General features: G+C 41.4%; 1 protein-coding gene across 1 annotated transcript in view; it reads right to left on the bottom strand.

Moving 5' to 3' along the window:
* LOC122551895 (nmrA-like family domain-containing protein 1) overlaps positions 1 to 20,954 on the bottom strand; it is a 76,605-nt gene extending 55,651 nt beyond the window's left edge. Inside the window, exon 1 of the mRNA XM_087988712.1 lies at positions 20,862 to 20,954. The gene's annotated coding sequence lies outside the window, so the exon portion shown is untranslated. The remainder of the gene's footprint in view (positions 1 to 20,861) is intronic.
* Between the last annotated feature and the right edge of the window lie 1,230 nt (positions 20,955 to 22,184).

Here is a 22,184-nt window from a genome sequence, read left to right as displayed (position 1 = left end):
AAGCAAAATAAATGCAAACATTAAGAAAAAAGGCAGAGAAAGAAAGAAAAAGTTAAAAGCAGACAGAGTAGATGAGCTCCAGGCTTCTTGGCTGAGGAGCCCCTAAGCTGCGTTGCTGAACTGCTGCGATCTGGCTTGCTTTAATAGATATAATTCTAAAACTTAATCGTCCTCATGAACCCCCATGCAGTGGCTAACTTAGGTTGGACATAATTGCAGTACAACTATGAAAGGCCACAGTTCAATGGCGGCCATGTTCTTACACACAAGATTTGGGAGTGTGGTTGATTAATTACAAAGCAAGGTCTAAAGTTCATTTCAACAAATTTAAAATTTAAATCCATTTCACATCTTTAAGTCATTAACATCCCAAGAGGAAGTAAGATTCAGTAGCAAAAGAATACAACTATATTATTACTGTGAAATAGTAAACAATATATGAAAGAAAAATAAAAAGATTCAGAGGTTTGATTGAATAGTCTGTGGTCCTAATACTTGTAGTCCAATAGTTTACAAAGTTTTCTGCACTGGTAAAGAGTGAGCCTGCTAAATGTGCATGGATGCAAAGTTTTCATAAAAAGTGAATCAGGCTTAATTGGGTTCATAACCTAAAGATACCTGTTGAGAAGGTTCCCCAATGACTAAGAACCAAATGGATGAGGTAGCTGAAGGAGCATGACCAGGACCTGTGGTATCACACTGCTGCACTAAAGAGATAAGGCCTTTGATGGAAGAGGGAAGTGGAGAAAATCAGCAGAACAAAAGGAGAAACAAAATCAAAAGTAAATGGGGAGGAACAACAAGCAAGAAGGACTGACCAGCTTTTTCCATTGTTAATTATCTTTATTTTTATAATGTGACTCACCTGAATCTTACAAGTCATGTTTTTAAGTTGACATGCAGAATATATTTGAACAGACTATATCAAAATAAGATGTGGATAAGGTGCAGGGTACGTCTTTGATATCAAACCATTCAAGTACAGTTCCATAACCATAATTGAGAATGGCATCTAGGACAGTGAGTTTCTCTGTACCTGGCTGCCAGTAGGACTGATACCAGCATCAGTTTCTCTGTAAATAGATTAAATGGGAACATAGCCAGGAAAACAACTACAATGGGATAATTCTACTTCCTATTTTTACACAGTATATTAAGTAACAAAGATTGTTTAGATTAGGCAGGGCCACTCTCAATTCAATATTTATAGTGAGGTATTGTGGGGCAGGTAGTGGGAACTTTCAAACTCAGTGTAATGTGTAAATCACTTTCTTACATTTAAATAATACACAAATATACGTGTTGAATGAATACCAGCCTTTATAATATAGACACTTCAAACATTTTAAAATGTTTTACACTAATTATAGGAAACATTGCTGGTGTGTATTTTTTCTGCTATTCTATTTCTACATGCCTGAGGTTTACCCTTTCCCTAATACCACAGATTATATATCCCTTAATATTCCATTCTTCTTCCTCTCTATTTGTACTGGTGTCTATTTCTATGTTGTAATATAGGGAGGGAGGGACAGATGACACACACAACTTTTTTTTAGTATGTGATAGTTCCAATGGACTTTCCAAAACATCTTGATTGTGAAAAATACAATAATCTACAAGTGAAATAATTTCAACTGCACATATTTCTGATTGTTCATGCCCGAATCCTTCATTGGGACGGAAAATAAACAAAGTCTAAATGGAAGAATTCATAAACAGAAGCAAATTCATGATATCAGGGTATGGAAAATTCCATTCTTATCTAACCTGGAGTACTTTTGAGGTTTGGTGAGATGAATAAGCAAATCAACTCAACACCATGCTAGAGCAACATGTGTCTCCCTCCATCTCCAACTCTTCAACTTGATTTTCTCGAACTAATTTATCCTTCAAGACCACCATTTATTTTCATATACCACAGTTTTCCTGCCTCACTTATTAAACCAAGTGTTTTATTAATCTTGAATCTTCTGATTAAATTTGTAACACAATATATTTTAACCTGCTTTTTCTCTTTACAGATATCTAAAGGCCTGTTGCACATTTCCAGCCTCTTTTCTTTCGTGATGCCGAAGTTATATCAAGTTCTGTTTATCCATCACTCGTGTTCACTGACCATTTCTATTTCAGTAAAGAGAAAAAGTGGCTGCCAGTACAGCGTAACTTTCAGAACCACTGTCGGAGACTGTGAATTTACTTACCATTTAGCTTAGAATGTGAACCACCACATCGAAGTGTTATTTCAATGGCATTACCACAGACTCTGGGTGGCAGATTGTTATATAGTAGCTAACACTGGGATTCTTGGACCAACAATCTGTTAAGTAGAAATATATTTTTTCGCAAAATAAGATTGACTGACAATATTTCAGTGTAAAATGCATATCTCAAAAACTAATCAGTCTAAGACAGAGCCATACAAAATAATGCCCTGCACCTGATCGGGTGCGGGTTTTACACCTTTAACCATTATGCAGTCTTCCTGCTGCAAAGTTCTGTTGTGCCAATATAAAGTGAGAGCAGATACATCTCATTTGTGACTCTTGTGACAGAACTGCTTGTTGGCAATCTCTGTACAGACTGACAATTGAAGAACGTAACCTATCAAAAAGTTGCTGTGTGAGCCCAGAGTGGACCTTGAACGGGCCCAGTGGTGAGCACAGGACTTGGCACCAGAATCAGCAGCTGCTAGATTGCTGGAGGCAATGTCGGTAAGGTGGGCCCAATGGTGAAAGATGGCACCTGAGGATCAGCAACTTTGATGTTGGTTGGATTCAGTATTAGTGGCGGCGAGGCAGTGGCGAAGAAGTATCAGTCCAGCGGTGAAAGATGTTGCCTGAGGATTGGCAACTTTGACGTTGGTTGAGTCCAGTGTAGCTGGCAGCAAAGTGGTGACGGATGGATGTGGATCGAAGAGAATTATGCCTTTTATTTACTCACTACAAACTGATGATTACAAAGTGGTTTAAATTGGTTTCACAAATTATTTCTTTGATAGTTTACTTCACTTTGGATGAGATTTATATGGTCTTTCAGACTATGGTTTGTCACTCTACAACTAATTTCATAATTCCTGACAGTGCATATAGTTAAGATCATACTATTATGCACAGGACCAGTGTTAGGGCCATAGTCATTGGAGAACCAAGGATGGAGGAGAATCAGCTGTTACAATAATCTGAAGCAATAGCAGGTCAAGGTCAGCATATTATGGCCTGCCACTGTCTCCTGAGCAGGCAGTTATAATTTGGATCAAAAGAAGAGGATTGTACAGTGTTCAAGTGAACCCCGATATTTTCCCAGGTGCAAGATCTTTTGTAGTTCCGACTGACAAAGGTTCCACAACTGACTTGACTACACATTTACTGTTAGGTTGTATCACAGCAAGGTAAAGCACTTAGTGAAAACAGATCAGTTGAGCTCATGAACAATGAGATACTTAGCACTGGTAGCACACATGGACTCAATGTAGAGGAATGATTAAGATTGTTATTGTGGTCTCCAGAACCTCTGGATAACAACTTAATAATGGGAAAGACCAAACTATAAGGAATGTAGCCTTCTGGCCACTACTCCATCAGCATTCCTGCTCCCCTGATGCTGCCTGACCTGCTGTGCTTTTCCAGCACCACACTCTTGACTCTGATCTCCAACATCTGTAGTCCTCACTTTCTCCTGAAGAATTCCAAGATGACCTTTTTTTTTAAAATTTAACTGCAAGTAAAATTAGCTTCAAAGCCTCCCTTTAGTCTCCTACCCTCCATACCCCATTTTCAGGTAGTTGAATCTAAATGACAGATATACTGATATTTTGACATTGTGTAGCCTACAAATATTCTCTTATTTTCAGAATAGTCAACACTGAGAGCAAAACTGTTTCACTCACCTGACCAGAACACCCATAATATTAGTGGGTGAAAGCTGTAACCAAGCCTTCAACAGCAAGCACAACAATAAAGGCATTAAATAAGTGCAAGTTAAAGTTATAAAGTATCCCAAGGTGCTTCTCAGGGGCATTACCAGACAGAAATTGGCATATAGCCAAAGATACAGACACTAGCGCCGGTCACAAAAACTTTGATGGAAGAGGTACATTTTCAGTAGTATTTTAAAGGATAAAGGAGATTTCACAAAGAATTCCCAGAACTTAGAGCACACCAATGTACCTACAGAGAAACACAGAAACTGCATCATGTGATGGTGTGCATGTACCACCTGTACCAGTTTATTTATATTGTCAATTTTCCAACAATAACAGAACTGTTGTCTGCACTAAGCCAGTATGTAACTGCAACCGTCAAATTCTCACGATTTTCTTTCTCATTGGGATATTTATTGAGCTTCTATTTGAAGGCTATATTTAAGCTATATCCACCATACCATCAGGCAGTACATTCCAAATCTTAATCCCTACTGCATGGAAACATATTTCCTCATGTCACCTCTGATTCTTTTTCCCTGTCATCCTAAGCAGGAGCACCTTCCAGCTATTGAAAACGGTCTCTCTTTGCTTATTCTAACTCAACGATTCATGCTTTTAAATAACTCTATCAAAGCTTCTCTTAGCATTCCCTGCCATAAGGAGAACAATTCCAGCTTATCTCATCTAATCATACCACAGTAATCCCCTCAGTGCTGGAACCACTCCAGTAAACCTCTTTGATGTGTACATCAATATCTTCACATACTCCCTAAACTGTGATCCCAAAATTGAACATAATGGGCTGGATTTTTATTGTTGAGGTGGGTAGCGGGAGTTGGGATAATGCCCAGTTCTGCATGCTTTTCTCGGGTAAAAGGATGGACAGGTACGGGCAGCAGTCAGGGCAGGTGACTCCCAAAAGCGTTCGGAGGCAGTGGCAGGAGTTTGTTGAAAAGGCTCACCTCAGTGCTGTGGAACTTCATTCCATTAATAATAAAAATGTAAATCCCGGTAATCCTCAAAGTCCACCTCCCCTACACAATCCCCATGCCCCATTCATCCAACTCATGTCCCTCCATGGCCTCTCATGCCATCACCTCTGAGGTGTTGTGAACCATGAATTCCTTAGAAGTGGTCTGACTCCATGAAAATTCCAGATGACTAGGACCTGCCTATCTGCAAAGGAGCTGGTTCAAGTGGGCATCAAGGATGCAGGGTGGCGATCCCAACTGGTTTGCACCTTTACCTCACAATGGTAAAAGTAAATTTCCGGGAGAAGGACCTGGAAACAAACAATTGGGTCTGGCCACCATTTTCACAACTCCAGAGCCTGTCCCTAACTTAATAAACATTCAGCCCAGTACTCTCAATTAAAGGCCTGCCTTTTCAGTCCCAGGTCAGGAGCTCAGAGTCAGGCCAATTCCCAGCTCCTCATGCTCAGCTTGGAGAAATGGTGCCCAGGAAGCTCAAACTTTCGTTCTGGTGGTGAGGGTGGGAGTCATGTCAGGTAACCCTGGACACAATTCTGAGGTTGCCAGGTGCAAAAGTGGACTGAATGAAAGGCCTGCCTTAGTGCTTCAGCACCTTGCTGTTGTGGAAAAAGGAATATTCGACCAAAATACAGCACGGCAACCCTCATTCCCTACGCTCCTGATACCCAATCAATGCTACATCATGCTTGCCATTCACATATCCTGCACTAACCTACACTCAACCTATGCTCTCAAGCCACTTCCAATAGCCCAATCCTCTCTATGCCAACATGCGCTTCTCCACCCACTCCCCATGGGCCCTCCCAACTGAACCCTACAGCTCCTCTCCACAAATTTCACTGCTGTCAGCTTTTGTCCTCTATCCACCTTCCATTGCTCTTTACAGTCCTTATGCCATCTTTGTGCCAATGCCTTCAAAAATGAGGTAACAAGAGTCCAGAGACTGTATGTTCCAGTTAGGGTGAAAGGAAAGGCAGGTAGGGAATGCTGGATGACTAAAGAAATTGAGGTTTTGGTTAAGAAAAAGAAGGAAGCATGTCAGGTATAGACAGCAGAGACTAAGTGAATCCTCAGAAGAGTATAAAGGCAGTAGGAGTATACTTAAGAAAGAAATCAGGAGAGTAAAAAGGGCACGAGATAGCTTTGCCAAATACAGTGAAGGTGAATCCAAAGGGACCATAAATACATTAAGAACAAAAGGGAATCTAGAGAGAATATGGCTCCTCAAGGCAGCTTGTGTGTGGAGCTGTAGGAGATACTAAATGAGTATTCTGCATCAGTGTTTATTGTGGGGAAGAAATTGGAAGATATAGAATGTGGGGAAATTGATGGTGACATCTTGAAAAATGTCCCTATTACAGAGGAGGTGGTGCTAGATGTTGTAAAACGCATAAAGGTAAATAATTCCCAGGATCTGATCAGGTGCACTCGAGAACTCTGTGCGAAGCTAGAGAAGTGATTGTGGGCCCCTTGCTGAGATATTTCTATCAGCAATAGTCACAGGTGAGGTGCTGGAAGACCAGAGGTTGGCTAACGTGGTGCCACTATTTAAGAAAGGTGGTAAGAAATAGCCAGGGAACTACAGGTCATGTGCTTGATATCGGTGGTGGGCAAGATATTGGAGGGAATCCTGAGGGACAGGACTTACATGTATTTGGAAAGGCAAGGACTGATTAGGGATGGTCAACATAGCTTTGTGTGTGGGGAAATCATGTCTCACTAACTTGATTAAATTTTTTTAAGTAGTAACAAAGAGGATTGATAAGGGCTGAGTGGTGGAAATGGGACTTCAGTAGGGCGTTCCACAAGGCTCCTCATGGTAGACTGGTCAGCAAGGTTAGATTACATGGAATACAGGGAGAACTAGCCATTTGGATACAGAATTGGTTCAAAGATAGAAGACAGAGGGTGGTGGAGGAGGGTTGCATTTCAGACTGGAAGCCTGTGACCAGTGGAGTGCCACACAGATCGGTGCTGGGTCCACTGCTGATCGTCATTTATATAAATGATTTGGATGTGAACATAGGAGGTATAGTTAGTAAGTTTGTAGATGACACCAAAATTTGAGGTGTAGTCGATAGCAAAGGTTACCTCAGATTACAATCGGATCTTGATCAGATGGGCCAATGGGCTGAGAAGTGGGAAATGGAGTTTAATTTAAATAAATGTAAGGTGCTGGGCTTTGGAAAGGCAAATCAGGGCAGGATTTATACACTTAAGGGTAAGGTGCTAGAGAGTGTTGTTGAATAAAGAGACCTTGGAATGCAGGTTCATAGTTCTTTGAAAGTGGAGTCACAGGTAGATAGGATAGTGAAGAACATGTTTGCTATGCTTTCCTTTATTGGTCAGTGCATGGAGTATGGGAGTTGGGAGGACATGTTGCAGCTGTACATAATGTTGATTAGGCCACTTTTGGAATATTGCGTGCAATTCTGGTCTCCTTCCTATTGGAAGAATATTGTGTAACTTAAAGGATTCAGTTAAGATTTCCAAGGATGTTGCCAGGGTTGGAGAGTTTGAGCTATAGGGAGAGGCTGAATAGGGTAGGGTGGTTTTTGGAACTGTCTCACAAACTGTGAATTACCAAGTACCCCACTGTGATATCGACAGATTGTGAAATCAACCATGTAGCATTAACACTATAATGATGGCTCTCAAGCTTATGTGAACAGGGTGAAGTAGCAAGCACATTTTCTTCAAGCATACAGCCAACACTGTTTTCAAAAACTTAAAGGGCAGGAAATTGAAATGCTTTGACAGACAGCATTTCCTACTGGAAGTATTAGTGATTTTTCTTATATTTAAGACATGTTCTTTTGGACCCTCCCACCACCCCCCAAAAAGTGGAAACATTTTCTCTACATCAACCTTTTTAAAGTTCATTAATGAGATGCTGGCAACATTTGCATGGGCAGCATTTGTTGTACATTCCTAGTTGCCATTGAGAAGGAGATGGTGAGCCACTCTTTTGAATACAACTGAGCAACCTTCTAAATGGCTCAGCTATTTCACAGGGCAATTAACAGTCAACCATAAGCCAGAGTGAGATATTTCTTAAGATTTCCTTCCCTAAAGGACATTAATGACGACGCAGTTATTTTTAATGAGAATCCAAAATAATAATTACCATTCCTGAGACTGACTTTTCAATTCGCTAAGTAATTCTGGAATTAAATGTAAATTTTCCAGCTTATGTGGCTGTATTTGAATTTATATCTCTGGATGATTAATCCAGTCTTTTTGGTTACTAAGCCAATAATATAACCATCATATTATTCCCAACAAAACATCATTTATCTCTACCCCACCCCACAGGATTAAAAAAAACTATAATCCCTCCAGCTCAGCCCAATTCTCTCTCTGGTATCATCCCTACAAATCTTCCTTGTACCTTCCCACAGCAGAAAGGCAAAATGAGAGGTCTGCTATGGCAAACCTACAAGAAGCCTGTTCAGAACACCTCCATGCAAGTAGGTCAGCCTAATGCACTCAGGACCATGAAGATCAGACCCTTTAAAAATAACTACACATAATTTAGCTTATATTTACACGTTCCATTTTGTATTAAATGTACATATATTGTGAAAGGAAACTAACCCCAGATAACTTATTAAAGTAATGAAACAGCACAAAATTTATATTCTGTCAATTGTTAAGTATCTACTTTGAAACAGCCAGACACTAACAGGAGCAACTTCTTGATAAGACACTTATCAGTGTACATACTCCAACATTCATGAAGATGGATACCCTGGGATTTCATGACTAGCTGTTTCTCAACAATTAGCTTCCATGACTAGCACATCTCACAAACATAGAGAGACAAAAATCAGTAACCGAGGAAACACAGCTCCCAACTCATCTGACCTTTGCTGCTATAGTAACAAAACTGGCCAACAGAGTGTGTGCTGCAGGCAGATCAATAGGATTGAGATGCTGAAAGATGACATTTGTTTAATCTGCCTTGTATTGCTCATGTTTCATTTCTAAAGCCAAGATTTAAACTTCCATGCATTCACTATGTACACTATGCAATACAAAAAAGTTGTGGACATGACTGTCAATTGGTTCGTTAAGGTATAACAAAACCTTCCTAGAGTACATTAGGCGCACAACACTGCAATCAATGAACAGTCAATTCTCAGCAATTGAAAATCACATAACTCATGTTAACAATGCGTGCAAACCAATAATCAGCATCAAATTCAGAGCTTCTAAATTAGCCTGTATATAAATAGAGAGCTCACAATCTGGAATTTTTCTTTATCATGATGAGTGAAGTGGGCGCAGCTGGTTGATGGGTGGTAAAAGGTATAAACAGATGTAAGGTATATTTGGATTTATCATATGTAACATAAAGAGTTTGCCCATCCATTTATATAACAAAGATTTTATATAATATTACTGCACTTATTTATAATCTCATGGTTCCTTTATCAAACATTTAATTGGGAGCAATTGGACAGAATAGCCTCAGAAACTGACTTTGTCAATTATTGAGTGTGCAGAAAATTAAGGGAAGCTAGGATAAGTGACTAACTTACTATGCCAAACGTTTGCTTCAAAAAATCAAATGAGGTTTACACTGCTAGCTATTGCTGACTTATGATAAACTTCACATTTAAACCTTCTGTTTCATATTCCAACCAGATGTTAAAACCAGTCCAATAACCTCACTCACATTTCAAAAACTAATTTCAGGGTATTATCCTACGATCAAGTGCATGTTCAACATGAACTTGGGCAAATTTGCTGAGCATTTCCCAACCAGATTGACATAAATTTTCGATCTACAAGACACTTTAAATATCACACTGGAAATTTTAAAATAACTGGGCTTTTTGAAAACTGCAAATAATAATTGCACTTTTGTTTCATTTTTGTCATATGTAAACATTTCTAAAGATTGCCTGGACAGTGGGATCAACTTGACCTGTTCTTAGGAAATAAGGCAGGGCAGGTGACTGAGGTGGCAGTGAGGAAGCACTCTGGGGCCAGCGACCATAATTCAATTGGTTTTAAAATAGTGATGGAAAACGATAGACCGGATCTAAAAGTTGAAGTTCTAAATTGGCAGAAGGCTAATTTTGACAGTATTAGGCAAGAACTTTCAAAAGCTGATTGGGGCCAGATGTTTGCAGGTAAAGGGAAGCCTTCCAAAATGAGATAACAAGAGTCCAGAGACAGTATATTGCTGTTAGGATGAAAGGAAAGGCTGGTAGGTGTAACTAGGGAGAGAATATAGCCCCTCAGAGATCAGCAAGACATCTCCCTACAAGAGATGGGAGAGATACTAAATGAGTATTTTGCATCAGTGCTTACTGTGGAGAAGGATATAGAAGACATAGAATGTGGGGAAATAAAAGGTGACACCTTGAAAAATGTCCATATTACAGAGGAGGTGGTGCTGGATGCCTTGAAATGCAAAGAAGTAGATAAATCCCCAGGGCCTGATCAGGGGTACCCTAGAACTCTGTGGGAAGCTGGGGAAGTGTTTGTAGGAGAAAGTGAGGACTGCAGATGCTGGAGATCAGAGCTGAAAATGTGTTGCTGGAAAAGCGCAGCAGGTCAGGCAGCACCCAAGGAGCAGGAGAATCGACGTTTCGGGCATGAGCCCTTCTTCAGGAAGCGTTTGTAGGGCCCCTTGCTGAGATATTTGTATCATCAACAGTCACAGGTGATGTGCCGGAAGACTGGAGGTTCGCTAACATGGCACCACTATTTAAGAAAGGTGGTAAGGACAAGCCAGGGAACTATAGACCAGTGGGCCTGACGTTGGTGGTGGGCAAGTTGTTGGAGGGAATCCTGAGGGACAGGATTTACATGGATTTGAGAAGGCAAGGACTGATTAAGAATAGGCAGCATGGCTTTGTGCAAGGGAAATCATGTCTCATGAACTTAATAGAGTTTTTTGAAGAAGTAACAAAGAGGATTGATGAGGGCAAAGCGGTTGATGTGATCTACATGGATTTCAGTAAGGCGTTCAACAAGGTTTCCCATGGGAGACTAGATAGCAAGGTTAGATATCACTGAATACAGGGAGAACCAGCCAGCTGGATACAGAACTGACTCAAAGGTAGAAGACAGAGGGTGGTCGTGGAGGGTTGTTTTTCAGACTGGAGGCCTGTGACCAGTGGAGTGTCAAAAGGATCAGTGCTGGGTCCACTACTTTTCATCATCTATATAAATGATTTGGATGTGAACATATGAGGTATAGTTAGTAAGTTTGCAGATGACACCAAAATTGGAGGTGTCATGGACAACGAAGAAGGTTACCTCAGATTACAACAGGATCTGGATCAGATGGCCAATGGGCTGAGAAGTGGCAGATGAAGTTTAATTCAGATAAATGCGAGGTTCTGCATTTTGGGAAAGCAAATCTTAGCAGGACTTATACACTTAATGGTAAGGTCCGAGGGAGTGTTGCTGAACAAAGAGACCTTGGAGTGCAGGTTCATAGCTCCTTGAAAGTGGAGTCACAGGTAGATAGGATAGTGAAGAAGGCATTTAGTATGTTTTTCTTTATTGGTCAGAGTATTGAGTACAGGAGTTGGGAGGTCATGTTGCGGCTGTACAGGACATTGGTTAGGCCACTATTGGAATATTGCGTGCAATTCTGGTCTCCTTCCTATCGGAAAGATGTTGTAAAACTTGAAAGGGTTCAGAAAAGATTTACAAGGATGTTGCCAGGGTTGGAGGATCTGAGCTACAGGGAGAGGCTGAACAGGCTGGGGCTGTTTTTCCTGGAGCGTCGGAGGCTGAGGGGTGACCTTACAGAGGTTTACAAAATGATGAGGAGCGTGGATAGGATAAATAGACAAAGTCTTTTCCCTGGGGTCGGGGAGTCCAGAACTAGAGGACATAGGTTTAGGGTGAGAGGGGAAAGATATAAAAGAGACCTAAGGGGCAACGTTTTCACGCAGAGGGTGGTACGTGTATGGAATGAGCTGCCAGAGGATGTGGTGGAGACTGGTACAATTGCAACATTTAAGAGGCATTTGGATGGGTGTATGAATAGGAAGGGTTTGGAGGGATATGAGCCGGGTGTTGGCAGGTGGGACTAGGTTGGGTTGGGATATCTGGTCCGCATGGACGGGTTGGACCATTTTTGCCTGGTCTGTTTTCATACTGTACATTTCTATGACTCTATGACTCTAGAGGGCATAGGTTTAGGGTGAGAGGGGAAAGATGTAGAAGTGACCTGAGAGGCAACGTTTTCATGCAAAGGTTGAGGTATGTATGGAATGAGCTGCCAGAGAAAGTGGTGGAGGTTAGTACAATTGCAGCATTTAAAAGGCATTTGAATAGGAAGGGTTGAGAGGGATGTGGGCCAAGTACTGGCAAATGAGACTAGATTAGGTTAGGATATCTGGTCAGCATAGGTGAGTTGGACCAAAGGGTCTGCATAGAATGCTGCACATCTCTGTGACTCTATCCTGAACTAAAGTGAATCAATACAAATAGGTCTACATATGTGATAATTCAACATCAATCTTTATTCATCCTGGTCACATTGCATCTGTCAAGTCATGTTCACTGATCCTAAGAAGCACAGAATATTCTTTTCATCATTTTGGTTCAGTGTTTAGCACAGTTGCTTCATAACTATCAGGACCTGGGTTCAATTTCATACTCTGGCGACTGTGTGGCATTTGCACATTCTCCCCACGTCTGCCAGTTTCCTCTGGGTTGGTGTTTCTTCCCACAGTTGAAAGGTATGCATGTTAGGTGGATTGGCTATGCTAAATTGCCCATTGTGTTCAGGGATGCGCAGGCTAGGTGGATTAGCCACGGGAAATGCAGGATTACAGGGACAGGATAGGTGGGGGTGGGTCGGTGTGAACTTGATGGACTGCATGGCCTGCTTCCACACTGTACTGATTCCATGATTTTGACCAATGAGAGAATAACTCTCTGTAATTTGAGACTGTATCCCAGATAAAGCCAGAAGACAAAGAGCAGGTCAACCTCAAGTTTGCAACCTAGGAAGTGACTTGATGGTACAATAGTATTTGTCGACCCACTAGATTTGTCTGGTTACGGTTGCCTGTTCTGACATAATGCAATGTTAAAACTACAGCATTACACTTATATTGACAAAAATACCCAGGCTCCAGAAGGTAAAGTCACTGGTGTTACCAGTGGACAAGTCTATCCCAGACTGAAATCTAGCTTGATAGATTTTTTTTTAAAACTTAATGAGATGGCGTTTCACAGAAACACAAGCATACAATGCTGTGGATTTGGTTTGAACAATTAAACAAATCTGTTATGCAAAAGAAATAAGTACAAAATAGAATAAATCAAAGTATTTACATAAACACAATTTAAATGATTGATGTAGACAATCCCATCTATCCCAACACCAACACTTTATAGTATTCAAACACAAAAGATAGTTCCCTTATTTCTCACATCTATAGGTGTGACATAATTGTCTCTTCCAACTCCTAGTCATGAGTGTTTAATTGCCTTTTTCTGGATTAGTCACTCAACTGAGCTTAGAATTTCTTTGCTTCAAAAATCCCTCATACAAATACCTCTGGTATGAATCTCAAACTAAAACCACTGCACAGAGGTAATCTATTTCCTAATCAATCATTCTCAAGTATCTCCTTTCTGAAGAAAAAATGTTTCTAATTTAACATGAACTGACCAAAAGCTTTCATTGTTATGTGATTTTCCTCTAAGCACAAAAGATCAATTCCTCATTCTTCAATGTTGATAAGTAATAATTCAGAAGAAATTAAAACAAATATATAAAAGAGATACTCTGCCTCTAGAATTTCTAACAATTAATTCATACATGCATCTTTTTGTAAAACAATCCAACTTGTAAAAATCCATTTTATTTCAGAGATTTTCTTATTTCAAGCCAACAAAGTCAATCCATTGCTTTTATCATTCAAAATTTTCATTGAGTGTGAATTATCCTACAAGGAACCATTATCTATATAACATTCAATAGTCTATTATCTTCAGTACAGCCAATGTACAGAACCTCTCAAAATAACTAATGAGTAAGATCCTACAACCACTATCTGAAAGAACCAGTATTTCTGCAGCAAGAGCTTGGTTAATAAACTTTTCTTTTCAAATGTCAAGGACCACATTTACCATTCTCATTAAGATATGCCACAACACCAAAAGTGGTAGAATACCCATCAGGAAGAATAACATGAAAAGCATAGTCAAAAACATTCTTCAGGTCACTTAAGGATCAGAAGTTAAATTTGCAATAATGCTTATTTAATTTCCTTTGTATTTTTATTTGTTATTAAACCATTCTTTATTTTCGGATTTTTCATCAACATACTTAAATCCAACACATCAAAACCAGCATTTGGTTTAGTCTGGATGCCCGGTCAGTTCAAATAGCCAATCAAGCTTTAAAATGTAAATATACAAATTAGGAGCAAGAGTAGGCCATTCAGCCCCTCAAGTCTGATTCATCATTCAATAAGATCCTTGCTGAGCAGATTGCAAACTTAAATCCACATTCCTGCCTGACCCTGATAACCTTTTGCTCCCTTGCTTAACAAGAATATAACTGCCTCTGCCTTAAAAATATTCAAGGCTTCGACCTTGTCAGGAAAAGACATGCAATACTCAAATTATCCAAAGACTCACGACTCTGAGAGGAACATTTTTGTTTCATACCTATTTAAATGGGCACCCCTTGATTTTAGGTTTCAGAATAAACTCAAAACTCTCCCCAACAATCCAACTCAAGAGTCTGTTTTGCCTTGCTCTCCTTGAGTTTATCCTCAGGTTTTTGTTGGCAACCACTAAATCTTCCCACTCGTGCTTTTAGTTTTACTTTTCAGCTGCTCTGTAATGTTTATTTCATTGTCTAATCTATTTGTAGTGACTAACCTGGGCCAAACAGGAAGCCCTGGCTGACCAACATAAACAGGGGATGGAGATTAGAATCTCCTCAGTTGAGGACCGACTGAGAGCTAGCTGGTCACACAGCCAGTGTGCTCCTATGAGAAGAACTGATTTCTGTGCTGGCTGAATTGCAGCCAGTATGTACTTTTGTTTGTTTGTTTGAGAAAAATATACACAGGGGATTTAGAATCTCCTCAGTTCAGGGGACTAGCTCTGGGATGGCTGGCCATAGCGAATGTACTGTACACAAATATATGAAGGGTAACTTGGCGATGGGACATTGGCCTCCATACAGTTATTTTGCTATTAAAAATGTGGCATCTCCTTTCATTTCTCCACCTGCCAGGACTACTAATATTAGATCCACCTCTTGTTCTGTTGGAGGTTCTTTCTTCAATACCAGAACAAGAGTCAACCCCAGATCCATTTTCAAATCTGCAACATGCTTTCTTACTCTCCATTCTTCCACTTCACTGACAGTCTATGAATCTCACACTTTTGGCATTATAATGAACATTCAACATACAATTAAATTTCTGGAAGCTTTTACTTTATAGATAGGGTTAACGGCAGGTGTCTTTTCCTTAAGATCGGGGATTTCAAGACTGAGAGGCATATTTTTAAGGTGAGAGGAGAGAGATTTAAAAAAGACGAGGGGAAATTTCTTTTTACACAGACGGTGGTTCGCATGTGGAATTAACTTCCTGAGGAAGTGGTGGATGCAGGCACAGTTACAATGTTTAAAAAATACTTAGACATTTACATGAATAGAAAACGTTTGGAGGGTTTTGGGCCAGGAGCAGGCAGATGAGACTGCTTTAGTTTGGGATTATGTTTGCATAGACTGGTTGGACCGAAGAGTCTGTTTACATGTTGGATGACTCTATGCCCCACAGCAGATCAACTGACATGTCAAAAATAATTATCATGGCAAGTTTCATTTTTGCTTTTGCTTAGAGAGGCAACATAATATGATAAGTATCCCACTGGAGACTACACCAGCACTTATAAAATGGCATAATTCAGTTACTTTATGTGGAAACACAACTCTCGAAGCAACCTTAATGTATACTAATCACCAATCCTCAAGCTAACAGCATTTTTGTATTACTTAATCTTGTGTTGGTCCTCACTACTTAGTAATCACAATAACATTTTAACCAATCCTGTACTGTCAAAGAGCAAGCACCATTGATTAATCCACATTTAAAGAAATCTGCAACTGACACATTCATCATCAGACTAAAATTCCTTGTGATCAATTTAATTTACTCAGGTTCATCATTATCTTTATCCCCTTCCTTAGAATTATCTTTGTCATGTCAGTTCATAGCTCTTGCTTTTGCTCTGAGCAGTTCACGCATATACTTTGAATTACACCTGAAGCTATTCTTTGGGCATGCCAGTGATTCCTGCTCCTGATACTGTTGTTCCAACTTTGTCTTCTGCTTTAATAACCTGATCTGTTAACAGTGCTTGCATCCACATTCTGTCTGCCTTTAATCTGCATTATATCGATTCCATTGGCTATTAACTTGAACATTTAGAAATCTGGCAATCATCGAGACATCTATTCTTTGTGACGTATCAGAATAATTCCTTTGTTCCATAAAGGCTGAAGGATATGACTGTTTCCCCAGGATTCTCTTTAAGGCAACTGACATACAATCCAACAGGGTCTTCTCCTGAGAACCAAACACCTATCAGAACCAGTTGTGTTCCCAAGTGAAATACCAGTATTGAATACCAGTAGTGATAAGGGGATCCTCAAATTGAATTTCGTCCATGTTTTATATAACTTGTTAAAGTCCAACATACATTCATGAATGATCTGTCTTGCAAAATCTGACCATGTCCCAAAACAGTTAAGAGATCATCTTGTTGATTTCAGACAAGATCATTAATAGATGGTCCAAACCTTCATCACTGTTCAAGTACTTGGCATCAATCTCACAAAACATTTTCCTCTAATTTTACTTCTTGTACAAAGTGACAAGGAGATCCTGTAGCTCAGTGGGTAACATGCCAACGTCTTAGCCTTTCCAGGACTTGATGGTCAAGAAAGGTGCTTTCATAATGTGGCCAAACAAACATGTATTAAGTTGAAAATCCCAACATACAAAAATGTCAGGCCATGAAGTCAGTAAATATTCCTGGTCATCCACATGACGGAAAGAAGTTGGAGTCCACCCTTGTGGGGGAATCTAGAACTAAAGATCTTGATCTCAAAGTAAGGGGTCACCCAGTTAGGAAAGAGACAATAAAGAATTTCTTCTCTCAGATGCAGTGAGTCTGTAGAATTCTTTATTGCAGAGGTCTGTCAAAGCTGGGTCATTATGTAGATTCAAGTATAAGACAAACAGATTTTTAAATCAGTAAGGAAATTAACAGTTATATGGTTGCCTAAATGTGAAGGTTGGAAATTAAGACTTTTTTCAGACAGTAAACAAATATCCCAAAGGCCATTGTGGAAAATGGCAGAAAGCAAATATGACAGGAAAGACAGGAAAGTTTTACAGAGTTATACAGCACAGAAGAGACCCTTTGGCCCATCAAGTTGAGCCAACCTACCTCCACAAATCGCACTTTCCAGCCAAGAGCTTGAATATTATGACATTTCAAGTGCAGTTAAGAATTATCCAATCTGTCATGGTCACAGTGAATCACAGAATGCTATGGTGCTGACAGAGGGCATTTGGCAAATCATTTCCACACATGGCAAAAGTAGATTTGATTTGCTGAATGTCCTACTTCTCTTCCTACATCTTATGGTCTGTATCATCCCTGTCCACAGCTCAAGACTTCAATATGCACATAAAAGTATTCTGTTGCCACTACACAAGTCCATATCTCCACTTCCTTTTTTTTGCTGATTGTATGATTTAGACTCCAATGTTGGTGTTATCACATGCCAACAACACATATTTGCTTTCTGCCATTTTCCACAATGGCCTTTGGGATATTTGGGATTACTGTCTGAAAAAAGTCTTAATTTCCAACCTTCACATTTAGGCAACCATTTTCTGCCTGTATGTTACGTTTTAGAAATCTGGGTGGTACATGCTTTTATCAACAATTATTCTTCAGAGATAATTGTTGCAAGCACAAATTGTCTCACCCAAGACTGGTTCTATTTTATTTGTTAAATACTTACCAACACATGTTATGCACCTAACACTATGGGCAATTTAGCATGGCCAATTCACCTGGCCTGCACATCTTTGGACTGTAGGAGGAAACCCACGCAGACACGGGAAGAATGTGCAAACTCCACACTGACAGTCACCCGATGCTGGGATTGAACCTGGGACCCTGGTGCTGTGAGGCAGCAGTGCTAACGACTGAGCCACCGTGCCGCCCCAGTTTTTTTTAAGATAGTTTGCCCACAGTATTCATCATATTGAAAAAGCTACAATGAAGGAGATCAGCATAATAGTAAATTAAGTGACAATTATCCAGTGGTAAAGACATATTTCAGCAAGTAGTCATAACAAGCATAAGGTCTATACTCTTAACAATAAATTTGCATTGAAATAATAATTTTCAAATTGAAAAGAGAAAGCTTTCTTTACATTAGTATCTTTCACAACATCAGAACTTTCCAAAGCATTTCACAGCTAGTTACTTTTGAATTGTGGTCATTGTCATAATGCAGGAAATGTTTTACAAGGGAATAGTTCTTAATTGGGTAAATGTTCATGTTCCATTGGCTCCACCATTCTATTGATGTTACATACAGTCAGTGCATGGAGACAAGGAGTTCTAGCTTTCAGAGGGAGCAGATGTGTCTGGATCAGCATACTAAGGTCCCAACAATTATGTCTGACCAAATATGGTTGTACTTATTGTTACCTTGCAATAAGCATTTCTTGTTATCTAAGAACAGTGCCTGTTCTGTTGATTCTCCAGAGTGGCGCATCCTTTACCACTAATCACTAGACAGACCCAAGACAAGAGAGGTAGTGGCGAACTACCTTAAATAACAGTGGGTCAGTTGGTAGCACTCTTGCCTCTGAATCACAACTTTCTGGTTTCAAGTCCCACTGCAGGCTTTGGGCATAAACATCAAAGCTAACACTCCAGGATAGTTCTAAAGTACTTTCTTCAGAGGTACTGTCTTTCAAACATAAAATTAAACCAAAGCTCCCTCTGCCTGCTTGGCTGGGTGTATAAGTTCCCATAGAAGTATTTCAAAAAAGAGTAATGGAGTTGATGTCTTGTCCAGTATTCCTTCCTCATCTAATTTTACAAAAATAGATTGTGGTCATTTTTGTTTGTGGGAGATTACCATCCACAAATTGGCTGCCAGGTTTCCTGCATTACAACAACAGCTTTACAAAAATGTACTGTAAAGTAGTTTCAAATATCCATAAAAAGCACTGTATCTAACGTAGGTCCTTATTTTGAAGTTCAAATTGGCGGTCTGGGAAAGCAATCCAGCCAGTCCCTTTCATCTGTTTAATCCCGAGTTTACTTCCCTTAAGTGTCTAACCAATGGTCTTTTGAAATAATTCACCATCACCAATTCCAATGACTAGGACATTCAAATCATTATCATTCATTGTATAAAAGATCTCTTCCTCACATGTCCACCTTTTGTCCAAAACCTTAAATCTGTATCCCCTACCATCCGCTAATAGTGACAGCATTTCTTTATCTTATCTGTCATAATCTTGTCCAACTTCAACCAATTTCCACTCCATCTCCTTTGCATCAAGGTAAACACTGTGCCAGCTAGTTGTATGACAAAAGGAGCATGACAATGTGGTCAATGTATCAGAGGCTACAGATGGGAAGAGTGAGAAGAAATAATTTAACACAGTCGCAGAGGATGTTATTTGCGATTTTGATAATGATGGTTTCAACCCAATTGTTTTGAGGGAGGGTGGCACAATTTGAAAGAAACACAGGCATCAATTTGGGATTTGATAACACTCAAGACCTTTTGAGAAAGAAAGATTGGAAGAGGGATGGTAGGTTGTTAAAGTAAGGGCTCGCAAGCAATATTCCCTCTTACTGCACACAGACAGCTAAACCAGTCTGTATGTGTGCTGATTGGCATTGGCATGCCAAATGCACCTTTGACATCTGGTTCCAGAGGTCTGTACTGCGCACGGGTCTTAGAGAGTTGCAGCCCAAAATAAAATTAGTGGGAATGCTGCTCTCACGTGTTGTGTTTATGACAGCTCATGAAAGCAGATGGGACAGGAAACAGTGGAGACTGGGACATTGAATTTATTCAAGATTGTTAGCTAAATTGTTGATCAACAAGGAAGTCAAGGGTGTTGGGGGACAGACGGGCAGGTGGAACTGAGACCACTAATAGATTAGCCATGATATTAACAAATAGCAGATCAGACTCAAAGCACTGAACAGCCTGCTCCTGCTTCTGAATTCATAGTAGCCAAGGACACAAAACAAAAAGAGATATTATGCACGCATGTGAAACTCTAGAAGTATTTTGTGCAATCATCCAATATTTAGAATTCTTAGCATCTAGGGGAATATGGGGAAGTCTTGCTACAATCGTACATGACTTTGGTGAAACCACACACCAAAAAACTTAGAAGAATGAGAGAAGGTATTGAAACATACAATATTAAGCTTGACAGGGCAGATGCTGAGGAAATATTTCCCAATATGGGGGCTATCTAGAACCAGGGGGGCAAAGAGCTCTCCATTTAAGATGGAGGAACTTCTCCTCTCATTAATCTTTGGCATCCTCTCCCCTAGCAAGCCGTATGGTCTGGGTAACTGAATGTATTCAAAGCTGAGCCAGGTAGATTTACAATTATTTAGCACAAATGAGACAGATACCACGTGTCAAAGTGCTGTGAGGCCCAACTTCATGCTGACAGTGGGCAATGGGACTGATTAGTTTCCCGATAAAGGGCTAGCACCGACTGGCTGGGCTGAATGGCCATGGTAGTTTGGGGGGGTCCCTGATTACCGAAAGTAGTGGATCCAGAGTTGGGAGGGGATGGCACTGGATCCCGGAGAGGATTGGATCATTGTGGAGAGTAGACCCCCCCCCCCCGATCCCTCCTACTCACCGGAAGCGCCGAAAACAGCGACAGTCCGCGGGGCAGCCACGGTAGGACCCGGGCCCCGGGCCCCGGGCTTCAGGCTTCAGGCTTCAGGCTTCACTCCCCTCTCTCCTCACCGCCCCCTTCAGTGCTCTCCCTCCGCCCCGGCCCGGTCACCGACCCCTCACACCGCCCCTTCATTCCTGTCCCCTCCCCTTAAACTCCGCCCCCACAGCTCCTTCCCTCCTTACCCACTGCCTCCCCACCCGCCCCAATCCTCACTCCTCTCCCCCTGTCCCCTCACTCCCCCTCCATTCCTCTCCCTGTACCCCGTCACCAGCTCTCAAACCCCCTTCCCCCTCCTGAATATCCTCACCCTCTCTTTGTCTATCATTTCCCTCCCTCAATCCCTCCACCTGCCGCCCTCTCCTCCCGTCCCCAACTCCTCTCCCACCACCCCTCACACTTCCTGCCCCCTTTTCCCTCCTCAATATCTTCACTCTCCCCTTGTCCCTCACTCCGCTCCTCCACCCCCTTCATTGCCCTCTCACTCCCTTCACTGCCCCCTCATTCCTCTCCCCACCCCCCTTCATTGCTCTCCCCACCCCCCTTCATTGCCCTCTCATTCCTCACCCCACCCCCCTTCATTGCCCTCTCACTCCCTTCACTGCCCCCTCATTCCTCTCCCCACCCCCCTTCATTGCCCCCTCATTCCTCTCCCCACCCCCCTTCATTGCCCCCTCATTCCTCTCCCCACCCCCTTCATTGCCCCCTCATTCCTCTCCCCACCCCCCTTCATTGCCCCCTCATTCCTCTCCCCACCCCCCTTCATTGCCCCCTCATTCCTCTCCCCACCCCCTTCATTGCCCCCTCATTCCTCTCCCCACCCCCTTCATTGCCCCCTCATTCCTCTCCCCACCCCCTTCATTGCCCCCTCATTCCTCTCCCCACCCCCTTCATTGCCCCCTCATTCCTCTCCCCACCCCCTTCATTGCCCCCTCATTCCTCTCCCCACCCCCTTCATTGCCCCCTTCCTCTGCCAAATCACCACTCCTCTCACCTACTGCCATCTTCCCCTCCTCAATCCGTTCGCTCTCTCCTTGTCCCTCATTTGTCTCCCTCACCCTCTTCACTGCCTCCTCACTCCTTTCACCCTCTCTCTCACTCCACTCCCTCTGCCCTGTCACCGCCCCTCACACCTCCACCCCTTCCCGTCCTCAATGTCTTCACTCTCTTCTTGTCCCTCATTTCTCTACCTCACCCCCTCCCCTGCTCCCTCACTCCTCCTCTGCTCCCTCAGTCCCTTCACTCCCTCTCACTCCTCTGATCCCATTCCCCTCCCCCACCATC

Source organism: Chiloscyllium plagiosum, unplaced genomic scaffold (assembly GCF_037043375.1).
Source record: "Chiloscyllium plagiosum isolate Xiang-an unplaced genomic scaffold, Cpla_swu_hap1 HiC_scaffold_7, whole genome shotgun sequence".
NCBI classification, from domain to species: Eukaryota; Metazoa; Chordata; class Chondrichthyes; order Orectolobiformes; family Hemiscylliidae; genus Chiloscyllium; species Chiloscyllium plagiosum.
Note: the sequence above shows the minus strand (reverse complement) of the source record. Positions and strands in the feature narration are given on the sequence as shown.